The 15,808-nt window shown below is 42.6% G+C and overlaps 1 protein-coding gene across 3 annotated transcripts in view; it reads right to left on the minus strand.

Moving 5' to 3' along the window:
- Nucleotides 1-15,808, minus strand: part of prkcz (protein kinase C, zeta) — a 181,553-nt gene that overhangs the window by 95,377 nt on the left and 70,368 nt on the right. The gene's annotated exons all lie outside the window — the stretch shown is intronic.

Genomic DNA, 15,808 nt, shown 5'->3' on the forward strand with positions numbered 1-15,808 from the left:
CCTCAAGCTTTAATCGGCGGCTCACACTCGCATAGCAGCTTATAACAATATGGTAACAATAACAATACATTTTTTCAAATAACATACAGCGGATACACTGGAAAAAAATCAAAGTCTTACCAAGTATATTTGTCTCATTTCTAGTCAAAATATCTCATTACACTTAATATAAGACACAACTGCCTAACAAGCACTATTTCAGCCAGATATAGGGACTTGTTTGAAGACAATACATCTGGAATATCTTGTTAAATGAAAAAGTCATGAAAACATCTTGTTTTGAGTCACATATCATTTGAAACAAGCTTTTTTTGACATTTGAAGAGGTTTTTAAGCTAATTTCAAGATCACTTTAAACTCAAAAGTCCTAAATATCACATTTTATTTCAAGAAATCTTGACAAGCCGATTTTCACCAGTTCCATTGGCAGATTTTTTTGCTTATTTCAAGCAAAAACGTCTTTTATTTGTTGTTTTTTTACTTATTTTTGGAGGGGCATTTTTTCCAGTGTACTGCACAGTATTAGGTATTTTTATTTATTTATTTTTAGGCTTAATTGTGTTTCCTAAAGGGGGCTCTGTTAAACCTGGCAACACAACCCGCTTAAACCACCGTCACACTTGACCGCAGCGCACGCTAGCTCCTTTAGCCAGCGCGAGATGCAGGCACAATGGATCGGTTTTTAATTAAAAAAAGGGCAAAAACCAGCACAAAAACCATGCTCATCCTGAATGTCTCACTATGATTACAACAACAAACTACAAATACAACATGAAGAAAGTCAAGGACATGCACGCCAGCTTCGGCTCATCCCTGTATTAAGGTAAATGTGGTCTGAATTGAAAATGTATTGGCTGTGTTGTTTCTCTTTTTGTGGGATGTTTTATATGTAGAAATGTATATTTGCAAAAGGGGACTTTAGTATGTTGTCGTAAAAGTGGCTCTTCCCTTGATTTTGCTGCCAATGTGGCTCTTGTGAAAAAAATAGTGAGTATTTTTGACAAAAAGGAAATCACATGTACACGTGAAAATGTGCGATGATCTAACCGCTGAGTCACACTTTTGATTCGATGTGATCTGACCCAGGATGCTGTCACTGCCTGATGTGAGCAGCAGAGAAAACACAAATGCTTTTTTGGTTGCTGACGTACTTTGCTGCTATACATCTGGTCTCCAAAGTCGATTGGAACTCTTTAAAGGGGAAGTTTTTTTTGTTTTTGTTTTTTTGTTTTTTTTAAACCTGGACCTTATTTCTGGCATAAAATACGTTCATTTACTCACAGATAACAGTTTGGGGAAAGTCGGCGTTCTTCGGAAGATATTTAGATCACTGGAGATCTGCGTGTATCCATATAACGGGAGAGAACAGGGCAGAGACAATACAGCCTCTAAATAAGGCATTATCTGTCTTTATTTCACCAATACTTTAAGACCAATGAATGAATGAATGCGTACTATTGCACTGTTAGCTCAGAGCTAAAAGTAGCTCTGAGGAGTTACTTTACAACCTTGTGCAATGATTGCATTATTCGGTGTACCAAATGAGGAAATAAGCTTGACTAAGAAGCAACTCAACATCACAGCATTTGTTTCTTTGCTTGCGCGAAGACTAATATTACTTAATTGGAAATCAAATATCCCACCCACTGCAGCACAATGGCTAAAAGATGTTATGTTATTTTTACGTTTGGAGAAGATTAAATTTGCAATAAGAGGCTCAGACAAATTTCTGTCAGTTTGGGAACCTCTTTAGAGGGCACCTCTATGGGAAGCTAGAAGATGTCAGTAGTCTTTAGAATCTTGTGGCTTGAGCCCGCACTATAGCACACTTAGTTCGGCATGCAGAGCTCTGTAGTCATGCTATCCCTCATTGAAATCCTATTCATTTATTTTTGTTTTAATTTTATTCAGGTGTATCTATTTATAGTTACCTGTTACTAAAACCTTCTTATTATTCTTCTTCTTATTTTGTTCCAGTCGGGGTGGGTGGTGTTTTGTGTGTTTAAAAAAAGAAATGTAATCTTACCGATAAGTCATTGTCACTACTCTTGTTTCTTTTTCTCAATAAAAATATTTAAAAAGAAAAAAACGAAAAAGAAAAAAAGCTCAGAGCTGCTGTGTTGTTGTTATCGGGGGGTTTCTAAACACGCGTCTACTGGGATGATGTCATCAACGTGCGCCGCTGCAGCACAGCTCAGTCACTCCTGTAAGGATGTCCATCGTACTCAAAGTCATCGTCCACGTCGTCACAACCTGATAAATATCCTGCCATGTTGCACAAAACTAGCAGCAGCAAACTCTGTGTGAAGTTAGCCGACCGTCACAGAGCACGGAGTGAATGAGCTGTGCTGCAGCGGCGCACGTTGATGACATCATCGATAATCAGACCATCCTCGACTGTCTTGGTGGACATTCGGTGCAATCTGTTGGTTTCCTTAGCTAGGAAATTGTTTTTGAATTGGCTCTATATGAATGAATTGGATTATTTTATAAATAATTATTATTACAATTAATTGAATTCCAATTGGCTTGAATTGGACTTTATTATCTAAGTGCCTTGAGATGACATTTGCTGTATTTGGCGCTATATAAATAAAAATGAACTGAATTCTGTGGGTTTTTTTTACATTTAAAAACATGATATGAGAATCAGCTGGTTCTTACTAGGTCTGAAAAATAAAGTAAATAAAAGCTCCGATGAGTAACAACACAACATATTACACCAATCAAAAACTAAGATCAGTCACATAAAGACTTGAAGTGTTTACGTGAATCAGACTACATATTTATGAGGTTTTAAACAGCTCAGTATGAATCCTTCAGCAGGAATCAATAAGCTTTGAGTTGAGAGCAGCAGTACTGAAGTAAGCCTGATCCATGTGGGCAAACCGACTGGGTCTCTGCAGACTTGCAGGCGGTTCTATTCGTACAACACTTTGGGTCGAGCGGAACCGATGCTTTCTGCTTTCCATGCGTGCGTATTTAATCGTCCTACAGCCCTTTTCCTCTTCTATTGAAGCACTGTGGAGGTGCAGATGACTGCGACTCTCCTGCGAACAGACACCGATCAATGTGCATGAGCGCTCAGCATGCTCAGCCTGCGACTCTCTGGTCTGCACGCGGGCAGCTGCAGAGGAACCCGGTGAACCCTCACGGACTTAAATCACACGGCTCTTCAGTAAAACCGGATGTGGAGACCGTGAACTGGCTTTAATATGATCAAAATGATGTAGCAGTAGTTTACTCTTCTACGTATCTAGCTCAAATACATTTCTCATTAGATCTTTTCTAAATTAGAATTTGGGTCAGAGGTGGTCAGAAGCCTTTTAGCCAAAGCGGCTCAAAGCATCAGGCTCAACCCCCTCGCTCTCTATTTTAATAACTTCTAAACTCTAAAAAACAGGAGAGGGGCCCTTTAAAAGGTGTACCGTAGGGCTTTTAATGTGTGCAAAAGGTGCCTCAGGTATCAACTATAAAATCTGTTGTTATGAAAATCAATGCATCATAAGAAAGCCTTCATGTTGCTGTTTTCTGTGGTTCAAGTCAAGTCAACTTTATTGTCAATGCTGCCATATGTGCAGGACATACACAGAACTGAAATAGTGCTTCCCTCTTATCCCTGGTGCAAAACAGCCATAAACATGAAGTAAAATATTATATATATATATATATATATATATATATATGTATATATATATATATATATAAAAAGTAGGAGGTAAAAAAAATATATATATATTGAAAAATATTTATACAAGCTAAAAGATATATAAACAAGCAGAATAAGATAAATCCCAACGCAGAGTGAACCGGTTGACTGAGCCACATCAGGCGTTGCCCTCCTGACTCCCACTAATTATTCATCAGTGCTTCTCCCCGTCTGGTTGGTTGCCACAGTGATGGGTGTGGTTGTGATATTCTCCTCCACTCACTCTTTTTTTTTTGCCTCTGTTGCCATGGTAGCCCCAGCCCACCTTATACTGTACCCGCTATTCTTAGTTAGGCGTGAGGATGTCAGGATGACACAGTCTGCCCCCCCCTTCTCTCCTCCTGAAACGCTGACTCGAACACAGCGTCAGGCTGAGCGTGCTGCACATCATCGCATGAGAAGGCGGAGCCTTTTGGATTTGCATACCCCGAGGTGAGCTGAAGATGCAGTTATCAGGGGGCCCCATCACCTTTAAGCCAAGAAATGATGTCAGAGCTTTTTTAAAACCTAAAAAAAGGGAAAATATCACCATTTTAGCCAAACTATACGCCATGAGAAGCCCAGCTTTAATGAGTTTCTCTACGAATTCTTATAATCCTGTTATAAGTAAAGCCCTGTGAAGAAAAAGGGTCGCCCGCCTCCGATAATAGCTGCAGCGTCGTTCCACGGTTACCCCGTATTTCATCCCCCGTGCTCCTGCTGCACACACGCTACACGCAGATTAAGTCAAGTGGAGCTCTTAGTCTTTAAAGAGAGTGTTCATAAAAAAGATGGGCAGCAGCACGAAAAGCTGGAACGCAGTTTCCTATTAAATGTGTACTTGGCTCCGATAGAAACCGCTCTGGATTTAAATGGCAAAGATTCTGTAAATAACAACATATAAACAAACTATGGCTGGGCAACGAATAAAATGTTTAATCTAATTAATCACATGATTTCCCTGATTAATCACGATTAATGGCATTTGTACGCAAAATCCAAAAATGCATCCAAAAGTAGTGTATAGCTTTTAGCATTTAGTTTTATTTGAAATGTGCTGCCATATGAATGAAAGTGCCATAACATTTGTTGTGCAAACACACTTTTAACATCAGCATCTTTCTGTAGTTTTTATGTAGAAGCCTCGCTCCACTGGTTCCCCGTGTTGTTCCCCCTCTCTCTGCCCCCTGCTTCCTGTCTCTCTGAACTTTCCTATCCATTAAAAACGCACAAAAGCCCTAAAGAATAATAATAATGACATTCGCAATGTTTAGAATATAGTAAAATGCTGAAGTCTTTTTTGTAATCTTTTAAAGTGGTCTTCAGCAATAGTTCGCCAGGCTAAAGTGGACACTGGATAGTTTTTCATTCACCTTAAAGCTTCCAGTAGTCCAGTGCTTATACAGCTCGACACTGACCTATGAATCAGTAAAGCCTTAAAAAAGGCACCTAAATGAACAAATGAACCAATGTTTTGTCTACAAATAACAGACAACCAGGCAAAAAACTTCTTTTTTTGCATTTGTTCCCATTTCTTTAGCTGCATGTGTGAAAAACAGCAAAGATAACACAGTGTGACAGAGACAGAAAACAGGATTTCTGCAGCAACAAGGTGATTCCCAAAGAGCTGTTAGCTGAAAACTTGGCATATCTCAGCATGGTGTGCAGTGTGTCCTTAAAACATTTGAGGAAACTGGACAAGTGGAGGACAGAAGAAGAAGTGTCAGGCCTAAAGAACTATCTCCAGCAGATGAACAGGATCTGAAAGTGATGTCCTTAAGAAAGAGGAAAACATCCAGCAAAAACCTGACACAGGAGCTGAGAGATGCATCTGGACCTTCAGCTGATCCATCTGCTGTTGGCCCAAGCCTCATCAGAAATGGGCTCCATGGAAGGGTGGCTGTCAGGAAGCCGTTCTTAAGGAAGGGAAACATGGAGAAAAGGCTGAGCTGTGCCAAAAGACACAAGAAGTGGGCTGAAAATCAGTGGCAGCAGGTCTGATGGAGGGATGAATCCTCCCCAGAGCCCGGAGCTCAACATTACTGAAGCAGTGTGGGATCATGTTGGCAGAGAACGGAACAAAAGGCAGCCCACATCCAAAGAAGAGCTTTGGGATGTCCTTCAAGAAGCCTGGAGAACTATTCCTGAAGACTCCTTAAAGAAAGGACAGAAAGCTCGTCTGAGAGGGTTCAGGCTGTGTTGGAGGAGAAAGCAGCTCAGAGCAGATATTCACCCTAAAGCCGCTCAGAACTGAACAAACTTCTGCCTGTATTCACGTTTATGTTTCCAAGTTTCTATAAATCACTGCAACTCCTTCCTGTTTTCCTGGAAAAACAAAGAAATGAGGCACCATATTTTTCCTCTACTTCTTCAGGTAGCCCCACTGAAACTTGGCTAAGATAGCAGCCGTACAAACACATGAAACATAATAAAAAAAATAGGTTAAAAAAAAAGAGATGAAATGAACTTTATCACAGAGAAGCAGAAGCGTCCGACTGCTGGGTGATCGACCTCTACCTCAACCTTGGAAAGCAAACCCTCCAAGAAACATACATCAGAGCTTGTCAGAGTGTCATCACGGTCGGTGCTTTGAATTAGTCAAATCAGTGAGTTTTACATCCAGTAACTTCCACCGTCTCCAATTAGTCCAACTGAACATGCGGTGAACCGTTAAATGGCCGACAGGCTGCGGCGCTTCAGAGGGAACCAAGTCAGAGAGTGGGCATTTTGACATGAAACAGTTAAATAAATCAGTTATTATTGCTCTGTTCTCTCCAAAGGAAGTGCTTTGTAGCTACAGTACACAATCCCACCAATAACAACTATAATAATGTTGAATAAAAACAGCTGTGCTATCAGAATGTATTGGATGTATTCATTCATATCTCCTCATATAAGCTCTCATCTTGTGGTGAATGATGCTAATGAAGATCAGTGCTTTCTTCTTTTCTGGGATGCTTATTTGGAGTCTGATGGTGGATTTTTAATCAGATTGCCTCTGACCATCTTCGGCTCATTAAAAATCATTATCCTTGTGGGGTTTGATGAAGTTTCCCATGGATACGACTCAGCTCGGGTCTCAAGTGTCGGAGCTCCGGATCAAAATGCCAGATGCAGCTGTGGGAATTATTAAAAAATCTCCAGCTACCATGCAGTGAAAATGAGAGTTTCTGAGTTCCTTCAACATTAGCTCTCAGTCGTGTGGATGTTCAATTAAAAAATTGCATTCTTAATAATCAAATATTTAGATTCTGGCCGGTGATCGTGAATACTCAATAACCGTTTGGGTTTTCTTTGACGTTTGAATGAAAAAAAAGAAATAACAGGAAGTTACAAACAACAAATCCGGTTTTAATTGAGAATAATGGCTGAACTGGCAGCAGGTGCACATCTGTGCACATCTGTGCAGGTGTTTCTGTCACAGAATTATCTCAGCTCCTCCGTTTGTATTGGTAGAAACTTTGAAAAATGAACCAGAAAGTGAAATTTCAGAATTTCGTAGAGTATCGAGATGTGATAAATGATGATAAATTTGAGGGCAAATGAAACAACTAATGCAAATAAAAATCTGTGAATGTGTAGACGCATCAGTAAAGACGGATATTAATGGCTTAAAAGTCTCAGTGAGAGGCTTGTTGTGCAAAAAAGGTTCGATTTGCCCAAAGTTCAGGTTTACACATATAAAGCAGGAACATTTTCAGCCAGGTTAACACAACTTATCCAAAGATGTATTCTTTAAAAGACTCTGCAATACCATCTATGACTGGGGTGGCCAACCTCTTACGTTCATTTAAAAATTTGTGTTTTTTTACTGTGCGTGTTCGCTTCGTTTCAGTTCAGCACGGCAGCAGTCTCCAACATTTTCACGGACCAGTGGATAAATACTACAAAATAAAATGATACGACCAACACAGACACTGTGGTATTTAGTAAATATAATAATAAACTTGAAACCACTGTGTACTTGTATGTAACTTTATTTATTATTAACTTTTTTTTTACAGTTTTCCATCAAATATAAAGGTGTAACTTTATGGAACCAGTATATTCACCTGACAAACAGCTCTCTATAAAAGGAAATTAAAAGATCACCTGTACTCTATTGGACTGTCTTAATACTTTTTCTTCTCTTTTTTGTTTATAGTTGCCATTGCAGTTTAGTCTTTTGATTTATTGTTATTTATTTCTTGATTCATTGCTTGATTATTGATTTTTGTGTTGTTTTTATTCTTTGTTTTTTTCTCCCTCTCATTAATCCATTTGTTGTTTTATCCTGATAAGGTACATTTAATTTTGTTTATTTATCTTAATGGTGAGGTTCTGGATAAGCCCTCCCAGGGTTTCTGACCTCTCCAGCACTGATTCATTGCAGCTCATCATTTATTATCTATTGTATGTATATTTATTTATTTATTTTATTCTATTTATTTCTTTTATGTGATATACTCTTGTTTGTAATGTTTTATTAAAGTGCAAACAAACAATAAAAATTAGCAGTGTCCTCCTGACATGACATCCTCTCTTCCTCGCTTCCTAACTTCTCTGGTCGCTACGGTAACGCTTAAACATGCCTTCAGAATGCATCTTTCTTTTTCTTGGTGGTCACAGCCTCTTCTTCTGTCTCCTCGCTGGGAAGAAGCTTTCCAAACACGTCTGTTTTTCACTCATTTTGCTCGGGTCGTGGCTTTAATATCAGCGTTGATGCGTCACGTGACCGAGACGAGAGTTAAGAGTCAAGAACAGACGGATGTAACGGAGAGAATTCGGTCATTTTTCAAAAATAATGGGCTCTTTGTGGTAACACAGTAAAAAAAATGCGGCTCTTAGTCTCAGACTGGTTGGCCACCCCTGCTCTGTGACGACTGCACAGCAAGAAATGAGGGGTCCCCACTAGTTCTGGTCTTTGGAGGGATTTCTGCTGGCTGAATCAGATATTTCATAACTCCAAAGTTAAAATGTGTGCAGACAGGGGAGACAGTAAGAGGTTTATGTTGGAGGAACTGTGGAGAACAGCTTGCAGACCATTTTCACATATTCTGGAGCCGCCCAGCTGTTCAGCCATACTGGCAAGAGATCATGCGGATAATCCAAAATATTTTTGGCGATGAAACTCACTGCTCTTTTTCCACAATCTATCTCGGCAATATTGCACCCCAAATACTGATGCGAGACAAATATCTTTTAAAAATATTATTAGCAGCCAGCAAGAAAGCTGTAACCCGGAAATGGCTGCAGGCTTCACCCCCAACAGAGACAGACTGGGTAGATGTTGTGACAAATATTCAAAATATGGAAAGGATGACCTTTTCGCCAAGTCTACGGAGCGATAAGTATTCGCAATACTGGGAAAAATGGATTGTGTTTGTGGCCACAAGAGATGCTCACTGAGCCATTACTGTATGAACCGACTTGTATCTCCATCAGCGTAATGCCTGTATGAATGTGGAGGTGACCAACTGTTTGTTCTATGTTTTTCTGTATATTGTATGTTGTTTCTTTCTATAAAAATAAAGTAAAAAAAACGGACGGATGAGCTGTCACTGAGGTGAGGTGCAGTAGGAGGATAGAAGTTGATGCGCTGCTGATACGCCTCAGATGCAGCAGCAGAGGACGTTACACAGACTAACTGAAATTCAATTCAATTCCATTCAAAATGTATTTATATAGCACATTAAAACAACTTCAGCTGACCAAAGTGCTTCAGAACAGCAACTGCATCACATGGATGATGGGTGATGGATTCGCGCCTCTTTGTTCTGGTCAACAGGCGGGAGAACCCTGGTCCAACCCTGTATATAAAGAATTACAGTAATCCAAACGCCATGTTATAAATGCGTGGATTGCTCTTGCAAAATCAGCCCGGGGAAGATAAGATTTAATCTTTGCAAGAGTCCTCAGCTGGAAGAAACTGGCCTTGATGACAGCGCTGATGTGCTTATCAAATGTAAACAGAGGGTCAACCATCACACCCAGATTCCTAACAAAAGGACGGCAGCAGGAGGACAGCGGGCCAATCACACTGTCGTGTCCATGCAGGGGATTACTTTGTCCAAACACCAGAATCTCAGTTTTATCTTTATTTAGGTTCAGAAAGTTCAATTTCAACCATGCAGAAATGCATGTGCTGAAGGCAAAGCTCACTCTGCTCCTGCACGAGGACTGTGCAACTTTTAGCCATCAGGTCCATCATCAGGTCCTTCTGTGGCCACATGAGCACTCTGACTACACGTGGGCCTGGATCGATCTCCATCCAGAGAAATAAAGAAGACGAGGAGCAGAAGATCAACTTAGAGGCTTAGTGTTCGGAGGAGAAACATTTGCTGTTATCCACACACCTACAGACGGATTCCGCGTCCGAGACAGACCGCAGACGCTTCTTTTGAGCCGATGTGCTGTGTGAAAATAAAGTTGGAATGATTTTTGTGTTTCTGCAGACCAACTGGTGGCATGTAGGCTGTGTTCACTGCTGCAGTAGGTCTGCAATTACAAATCTGTTGCCATATTCACAGATTTATGTGTATGCATTTATAGATTTGTCGAGACGTTTACCAATCTTACTACTCACACAACCTAAAAGCAGCCACGGAGATCCTTGTTTGCATATTCCCCAAATGTGTACACGTGGATTCTGAATACACATTTGCAAACTGGTGTGCACACAAATCTCTGAACTCGTTTACAGATGATTGAGCACAACTCTGAAAACAGCAAAAACCTCCAAATGCACTCAAATGAAGTCGGTGGGTGAACGATGAATTCTTTCACATATCTGATTCGAGTGAGGAACCGTGTCTCAGGGTTGTTATCGGCAGCATTACAGGCAGCAGCGCGGCTCTATGGTCCTCAGGTGAAAACACGCAGCCTTACAGCCCCACTGCATGCAATGTTTCTGTGAGTTACTAAGGATTTACCCCTGAATGGGTCATATTTTCTACCATCTTTACCTGAACCTGAAATTAACGTTTACAAGCATGAGTACAAATGAGCAGAGTTCATTCCTGCTGCCAGTCAACATGACATTAAAACATACTTCCAAATTTTTGACTTTAAAAGTGGCCCGATATTAAAGATTAATACACCAGTGGATTCTCCCAACATTCAAGACAGATAATAACACCGCCTTAAATCCCGTAGCAGACGTTACAGCTTAGCACATCCACCTACAAAAGAGATTCTGTAGCTCAGAGGGTTCTCCGATCGGTTCTCCTTTAAATCCTGCTTGGATTCCTACCAGCCTGAAGGCCAGAAACGGGCCAGAAACAGGCCAGAAACAGGCCAGAAACAGGCCAGAAACAGGCCAGAAACAGGCCAGAAACAGAGCAGAAACGGGCCAAAAACAGGCCAGAAACAGAGCAGAAACAGAGCAGAAACGGGCCAAAAACAGGCCAGAAACAGAGACAGAAACAGGGCCAGAAACAGGCCAGAAACAGGCCAGAAACAGGCCAGAAACAGAGCAGAAACAGAGCAGAAACAGAGCAGAAACAGAGCAGAAACAGAGCAGAAACAGAGCAGAAACGGGCCAAAAACAGGCCAGAAACAGGCCAGAAACAGGCCAGAAACAGGCCAGAAACAGAGCCAGAAACAGAGCCAGAAACAGGCCAGAAACAGGGACAGAAACAGACCAGAAACAGGGACAGAAACAGACCAGAAACAGGCCAGAAACAGGCCAGAAACAGGCCAGAAACAGACCAGAAACAGGGCCAGAAACAGGCCAGAAACAGGATAGAAACAGAGCAGAAACAGGGACAGAAACAGAGCAGAAACAGGACAGAAACAGACCAGAAACAGGACAGAAACAGGACAGAAACAGACCAGAAACAGGACAGAAACAGGCCAGAAACAGACCAGAAACAGGGCCAGAAACAGGCCAGAAACAGGGCCAGAAACAGGATAGAAACAGAGCAGAAACAGGGACAGAAACAGAGCAGAAACAGGACAGAAACAGACCAGAAACAGGACAGAAACAGGACAGAAACAGACCAGAAACAGGACAGAAACAGGCCAGAAACAGACCAGAAACAGGACAGAAACAGGACAGAAACAGGCCAGAAACAGAGCAGAAACAGGGACAGAAACAGACCAGAAACAGGACAGAAACAGGCCAGAAACAGGCCAGAAACAGGCCAGAAACAGGCCAGAAACAGGGACAGAAACAGGCCAGAAACAGGGACAGAAACAGGCCAGAAACAGGGACAGAAACAGGCCAGAAACAGGGACAGAAACAGACCAGAAACAGGCCAGAAACAGGCCAGAAACAGGCCAGAAACAGGGACAGAAACAGGATAGAAACAGAGCAGAAACAGAGCAGAAACAGAGCAGAAACAGGGACAGAAACAGGGACAGAAACAGACCAGAAACAGGGACAGAAACAGAGCAGAAACAGGGACAGAAACAGACCAGAAACAGGGACAGAAACAGACCAGAAACAGGGACAGAAACAGACCAGAAACAGGGACAGAAACAGACCAGAAACAGAGCAGAAACAGGGACAGAAACAGAGCAGAAACAGGGACAGAAACAGAGCAGAAACAGGGACAGAAACAGGGACAGAAACAGAGACAGAAACAGGGACAGAAACAGGGACAGAAACAGAGACAGAAACAGAAACAGAGACAGAAACAGAGACAGAAACAGGACAGAAACAGGGACAGAAACAGAGCAGAAACAGAGACAGAAACAGAGACAGAAACAGAGACAGAAACAGGACAGAAACAGGACAGAAACAGGACAGAAACAGGACAGAAACAGGACAGAAACAGAGCAGAAACAGAGACAGAAACATAGCAGAAACAGGGACAGAAACAGGGACAGAAACAGAGACAGAAACAGAGACAGAAACAGAGCAGAAACAGGCCAGAAACAGAGCAGAAACAGGGACAGAAACAGAGCAGAAACAGAGCAGAAACAGGGACAGAAACAGAGCAGAAACAGGGACAGAAACAGAGCAGAAACAGAGCAGAAACAGGGACAGAAACAGGGACAGAAACAGAGCAGAAACAGAGCAGAAACAGAGCAGAAACAGGGACAGAAACAGAGACAGAAACAGGGACAGAAACAGAGCAGAAACAGAGCAGAAACAGGGACAGAAACAGAGACAGAAACAGGGACAGAAACAGAGCAGAAACAGGGACAGAAACAGAGCAGAAACAGGGACAGAAACAGAGCAGAAACAGGCCAGAAACAGAGCAGAAACAGGGACAGAAACAGGATAGAAACAGGGACAGAAACAGAGCAGAAACAGGACAGAAACAGAGACAGAAACAGAAACAGGGACAGAAACAGAGACAGAAACAGAAACAGAGACAGAAACAGGGACAGAAACAGGGACAGAAACAGGGACAGAAACAGGGACAGAAACAGGACAGAAACAGGGACAGAAACAGGATAGAAACAGGGACAGAAACAGAGCAGAAACAGGGACAGAAACAGAGACAGAAACAGAAACAGGGACAGAAACAGAGACAGAAACAGAGACAGAAACAGGGACAGAAACAGGGACAGAAACAGAGACAGAAACAGAGACAGAAACAGAGACAGAAACAGAGACAGAAACAGAGACAGAAACAGGGACAGAAACAGGGACAGAAACAGAGCAGAAACAGAGCAGAAACAGGGACAGAAACAGAGCAGAAACAGGGACAGAAACAGAGCAGAAACAGAGCAGAAACAGGGACAGAAACAGAGCAGAAACAGGGACAGAAACAGAGCAGAAACAGAGCAGAAACAGGGACAGAAACAGAGCAGAAACAGGGACAGAAACAGAGCAGAAACAGAGCAGAAACAGAGCAGAAACAGGGACAGAAACAGAGCAGAAACAGGGACAGAAACAGAGCAGAAACAGAGCAGAAACAGAGCAGAAACAGAGCAGAAACAGGGACAGAAACAGAGCAGAAACAGAGCAGAAACAGAGCAGAAACAGGGACAGAAACAGAGCAGAAACAGGGACAGAAACAGAAACAGAAACAGAGACAGAAACAGAGACAGAAACAGGGACAGAAACAGGGACAGAAACAGGGACAGAAACAGGGACAGAAACAGGGACAGAAACAGAGCAGAAACAGAGCAGAAACAGAGCAGAAACAGAGCAGAAACAGAGCAGAAACAGGGACAGAAACAGAGCAGAAACAGAGCAGAAAGAGCAGAAACAGGGACAGAAACAGGGACAGAAACAGGGACAGAAACAGAGCAGAAACAGAGCAGAAACAGAGCAGAAACAGGGACAGAAACAGAGCAGAAACAGGGACAGAAACAGAGCAGAAACAGAGCAGAAACAGAGCAGAAACAGGGACAGAAACAGAGCAGAAACAGGGACAGAAACAGGGACAGAAACAGAAACAGAGCAGAAACAGGGACAGAAACAGAGCAGAAACAGAGCAGAAACAGAGCAGAAACAGGGACAGAAACAGAGCAGAAACAGGACAGAAACAGGACAGAAACAGGGACAGAAACAGAGCAGAAACAGAGACAGAAACAGGACAGAAACAGGACAGAAACAGGGACAGAAACAGAGACAGAAACAGGACAGAAACAGGGACAGAAACAGAGCAGAAACAGGACAGAAACAGGATAGAAACAGGATAGAAACAGGCCAGAAACAGAGACAGAAACAGGGCCAGAAACAGAGCCAGAAACAGGGCCAGAAATAGGGCCAGAAACAGGCCAGAAACAGGGACAGAAACAGGCCAGAAACAGGCCAGAAACAGGCCAGAAACAGGGCCAGAAACAGGCCAGAAACAGGCCAGAAACAGGCCCGAAACAGGCCAGAAACAGGGCCAGAAACAGGCCAGAAACAGGCCAGAAACAGGCCAGAAACAGGGACAGAAACAGGCCAGAAACAGACCAGAAACAGACCAGAAACAGACCAGAAACACGGCTGCCTCTGATGAACTTGCAACACACCACTGGCACTGGATTAGCCCACCTTCATAGAGCTGACCTATTACACCACCCCCCTCAGGAGAACGCAACTTACTGTCCCACTTTAGTGCCAAGCTGCCGAAATGAGACAGACACGGAGTGAAGGAAAGAAAACAGGTGAGTCGAAGTGATAAATCATAATACTACACCTCCGGATGCAAAAGCCAGAGCGCAGAGTCCTGCCATTCTCTCTGTTGATGGTATAAAGTAGAGCATGCAGACCGCTGTGGTGTTGTGTAGGTTAAGTGGGGAGCTGAGGCAGGGCGGCAGGGTGGTAACTACCAAATCCATCCCGGACAGGACATTTACAGGGGCTTGACTCACTTCCAGACATTGTTCCTCTCACTCACAGGAAAGTAGCGGCTGCAAGTTGCTGCCAGCAACACACGCCCCTTTCCCCAGAAAACATCCAAGAACTAAAGAGAAGGCGCAAAAGCTTGGCAAGAGAGAGTCAGTGAGATCCTGAGGAATAACTCGTCAATTTAGGCCGGACCCTCGTTATCATCGAGATGCACGAAACTTTTTTGCAGAGTTATTACAGGTCTTCACTTCCAGAGAGGCAGAGAGGGATCAGTGAGACAGCCCAGAGGCATTTCAGACACAATTAGACGGACGTGATAAGGAATGCTCGGCGGTGGCACGACTAACTTTGTTAGTTTCACTGTTAATTAAAGCATTTATTCAACTGTCCCATAATCAGAATGTTTCAGATAAAAAATGTAGAGGATGGACACCGCAGAGAGCATGAAATTACAAAAGACATCTCATTTAAAAGTTGGGATTACTCGTTTGATCTGGACTTAGGAGTCCGTGGGGCCTTCTGAGGACATCCTGGGGGTTTTCTGGTGGGAGACGGATTGTATAAGAGCCGAACAAACCAGTGAGTGGGTTTCTCTGGGCTGCAGACACATCAGCGTCACATGCTGATGAGTCAGTCCCCACAAGGTGACACCATGGTAACAAATCTATCGCCACGTTACCCCCGCATCACACCACCGAGAGCCGAGGTGTGCTTAAAGGGATAGTTCGCCTCTTTTGACATGAAGCTGTATGACATCCCATATCAGTAATATCTTACCCCCTGCTGCGTCCTGTGAGCAGAGTTCCAGCCTCGTTTTGGTGTTGACGAAAGTAGTCCGGCTAGTTGGTTGGGGTTTAAAAAATAAAGCGTTTTGCTTCTTAAAACAATATACGTTCAAAAGA

Source organism: Odontesthes bonariensis, chromosome 10 (genome assembly GCF_027942865.1).
Source record: "Odontesthes bonariensis isolate fOdoBon6 chromosome 10, fOdoBon6.hap1, whole genome shotgun sequence".
NCBI lineage: Eukaryota > Metazoa > Chordata > Actinopteri > Atheriniformes > Atherinopsidae > Odontesthes > Odontesthes bonariensis.